This window comes from Mustela lutreola, chromosome X (assembly GCF_030435805.1).
Source record: "Mustela lutreola isolate mMusLut2 chromosome X, mMusLut2.pri, whole genome shotgun sequence".
Taxonomy (NCBI): domain Eukaryota; kingdom Metazoa; phylum Chordata; class Mammalia; order Carnivora; family Mustelidae; genus Mustela; species Mustela lutreola.
This window is the reverse complement of record NC_081308.1, coordinates 48,893,336-48,897,648: the sequence shown is the minus strand read 5'-3', so window position 1 is coordinate 48,897,648 and position 4,313 is coordinate 48,893,336.

The window sequence follows — 4,313 nt, the reverse complement described above, 5'->3', positions numbered from 1 at the left end:
AGTCTAAAGTTAGTACTCTAACGGCCATGGTAAATGAGGCAGAACAAGTCAGTGATCTAGGAAGTTGAGGAAGTTCAGCTAGAAGCACATGAAAAAAGGCTTGGAAAGATTAATGATACCATAACATGATCCAATATCAGAATTATTGGTATCATGGAGAGGTTAGAGAGAAAGAGAGGGCTTGAGGAATTTTTGAGCAATAATAGCTGAGAAATCCCCCAGTCTGGAAGGAAAAAGACATTTATGTCCAAGAGACAGAGAGGACCCCTCCCAAGATCCATAAAAATAGGTAAGCACTCCAACATATAATAGTGAAGCTTGCAAACCTTAGAGAAAAGGAAACTATCCTGAGAACAGCTAAGGAGAGAAGGTTACTTACATACAGAAGGAGGAATATCAGAATAACATCAGACCTTTCCACAGGAACATGGCAAGCCAGAAATGGCTGGCAAGACATATTAAGTGTACTAAATGAGGAAAACATGCAGCCAAGAATAATTTATCCATCAAGGCTGTTATTTAGAATGGGTGGAGAGATAAAGAGCTTTCAGGACAGGCAGAACTTGAAAGATTATGTGACCACTAAACCAGCTCTGCAAGAAATATTAAGGGTGATGCTGTAAGGGAAGAAAGACCCCAAGAGTCACATAGACTAGAAAGAAACAGAAAATCCTCAGAAACAAAGACTTTGCAGGCAATACAATGGCACTAAATTCATATCTTTCAATAGATTCTTTGAATGTAAATGGGTTGAATGTTCTCATTAAAATAAAAGGGCATCAGATTGGACAAAATCAGGACCCATCCCTATGATTTTTACAAGAGACTCATTTGGAACCTAAATACACCTCCACATTGAAAGATTTAGAAACATTTACTATGCCATTGGACCTCAAAAGATAGAGTAGCAATCCTCATATAAGACAAATTAGATTTTAAAGCAAAGACTTTAGTAAGAGAGGTAGAGGGACACTATATTACACCTAAAAGTTGTATCCTACAACAAGATCCAACAATTTTAAATATTTATGCCCCAACATGGGAATAGTCAATTATATAAACCAATTAATAATCAAAACAAAGAAACATATTGGTAATTATACATTTATAGTTGGAGACTTCAACAACACACTCACAGCAATGGACAGATCATCTAAGCAGAAGATAAACAAGGAAGTGAGAGGTGTGAGTGACATATTGGACCACATTGATATATCAATCAAATCAATATTGATTTATATATTGTAGATATATAAAAAAACATTCCATCCTAAAACAACAGAATACTCATTCTTCTCGAGTGCACAAGGAACTTTCTCCAGAATAGATTACATACTGGATCACAAACCAGGTGTTAACCGTTACCAAAAGATTGAGATTATTCCCTGCATAATTTCAGAGCACAATGCTTTGAAACTGGAAATAAACCACAAGAAGAATTTTAGAAGGAATGCAAAACAAGTAGGAGAAGAGAAATAGTAAAGATTAGAGCAGAAATCAATGAAGTGGAAACTAGAAGAACAGTAGTACAGATCAATGAAACTATAGGCTGGTTCGTTGAAAGGATTACTAAGATCAATAAACCTCTCACCAGATTTATCCGAAAGAAGAGAGAAAGGACTCAAATTAATAAAATCATGAATGAATGGGGACAGATCATGACTAACACCAAGGAAAGGGAGACAATTATTAGAACTTATTACCAGCAGCTATATACCAACAAATTAGGCAATCTGGAAGAAATGGATGCATTTCTGGAAACTTACAAACTACCAGGACTGAAAGAGAAAGAAACAGGCAAAGTGAACAGAGCAATAACCAGCAAAGAAATTGAAACAGTAATCAAACAGCTCCAAAAAAACAAAAACAAAAAAAAAAAAAAAAAAAAAAAAAAACTTACAAAATTCCAGGGCCAGATGGCTTCCCAGTGGAATTCTATGAAACATTTATAGATGAAACCATACTTATTCTACTGAAGCTGTTTAAAAAATAGAAATGGAAGGGAAACTTCTAAACTCATTCAATGAGGCCAGCATTACCCTGATCCCAAATCCAAAGACCTCCACCAAAAAGAGAATTACAGACCAATATCCCTGATGAACATGGATGTCAAAATACAACAAGATCATAGATAATAGGATCCAAAAATACATTAAAGGTATTATTCTCCATGACCAAATGGGGTTTGTCCTTGGTCTGCAGGGGTGGTTCAACATTCACAAATCAATCAACATGATATAGCACATTAATAAATGAAAAGACAGGGGCGCCTGGGTGGCTCAGTGGGTTAAGCCTCTGCCTTCGGCTCAGGTCATGATCCCAGGGGCCTGGGATCGAGTTCCGCATCGGGCTCTCTGCTCAGCAGGGACCCTGCTTCTCCTCATCTCTCTCTCTGTCTGTCTCTCTGCCTATTTGTGATCTTTCTCTCTGTCAAATAAATAAATAAAATATAAAAAAAAATAATAATAAATGAAAAGACAAAAAACATATGATCCTCTCAACTGATGCAGATATGGCATTAGACAAAATACAGCATCCTTTCTTGATTAAACATCTTCAAAGTGTAGGGATAGAAGGAACATACTTCAATATAATAAAAGCCATCTATGAAAAGCCCGTAGCAAATATCATTGTCCATGGGGAAGAGCTGAGACCCTTTCCCTTAAGGTCAGGAACATGACAGGGATGCCCACTCTCCACTATTGTCCAACATAGTACTAGAAGTCCTAGCCTTAGTGATGAAGTTCTAGAACCTAGGCGAGGTTCAGTGGGGTGAGGTCCAGAGCCAATGACCAAGAAAGAATTCTTGAGACATCTTTGGTGCAAAATGGTGGTTTATTAAAGCACAGGGACAGGACCCGTGGGCAGAAAGAGCTGCTACCCCAGGTTGTGAGGGATGGCAGGTTGTGTACCCTGCTGTTGGGGGAAGGTGAGGGAAAAGGGGGTTTCAATGGAGCTTTCATATGCTAAAGAGGGCCTACAAGGATACTGGATGTCTTGTGGCTTGATCAGTGTTGTCTTTTGGCAAGCCATTAACATCAAGACAGTTGGGAGATTCCTGGCAGGATGTCATATTTCTGCTAACAAGCGTCTTTGTTAGTGAGATTTAGGTTCAGAAGAGATTTAACTATATTTACATTTCCTTCTACCACAACATCCTTCAGTTTTGTTTATGGTGGGGAGGGAGACATTAGGGCTTGAAGAACTGAGTTATTTGCCTCTGGAAATTGTGCTATTGATAAGGTAACTTCTTTGTTTGTACAACTCTAGGACATTTGTAAACCAAGGGAGACTCCAGTCCTGCAGGATTGTGATCTCTGCAAGTTAACTATTTGTTTCACATCTATGGAAGTCAGGGGTGCCTGAGGAATATCACACATATTACCAAGGGGGGGGGGTGGAGAGGGTGCAAGGTGCCAGCTTTTGCTTTTCCTCAGCCAGCTTCCTGCTCCCTCATCATTAGCAATCAGACAATAAAAAGAAATGAAAGGTATTCAAATAGAGAAAGAATAAGTCAAACTCTCTCCCCAGATGTCATGATACTTTATGTATAAAACCCCAAAAACTCCACCTTCAAAATACTAAATGATGAAGTCCCAGAACCTAGGTCAGGTTTGGTGGGGTGAGGTTTGGAGCCGACGGCTAAGAAAGAATTCTTAAGGCGTCTCTGGTGCAAAAAGGTGGTTTATTAAAGCACATGGACAGGACCCGTGGGCAGGCAGAGATGCAGCTGCCCCAAGTTGTGAGGGATGGCAGGTTATGTACCCTGCGGTTGGGGGAGGGTGAGGGGAAGGAAGGTTTCAACGGAGTTTTCATATGCTAAAGAGGGCCTACAAGGTGCCAGGGTATGGAGGCCTACCAGGCCTTGCCCTTGCTGCTTGATCAATGTTGTCTTTAGGCCAGCCATTACATCAAGATAGTTGGGAGATTCTTGGTGCTAATGTCACAATCCTGCTATCTATCATCTTTGTTAGTGAGATTTAGGTTTAGAAGAGACTTAACTATATTTACATTTCCTTCTACCTCAGCCTTCTTCAGTTTTATTTATGGTGGGGTGGGAGACATTAGGGCTTGAGGAACTGAGTTATTTGCCTCTGGAAATTGGGCTATTGATAAGGTAACTTCTTTGTTTGTAGATCTCTAGGACATTTGTAAGCCAAGGGAGACTCCTGTCTTGCAGGATTGTGATCTCTGCAAGTTAACTATTTGTTTCTCATCTATGGCAGTCAGGGGTGCCTGAGGAATGCTACACATATTACCGAGGGGGAACGGATGGAGAGGGGGTGCAAGGTGCCAGCTTTTGCTTTGTCTTC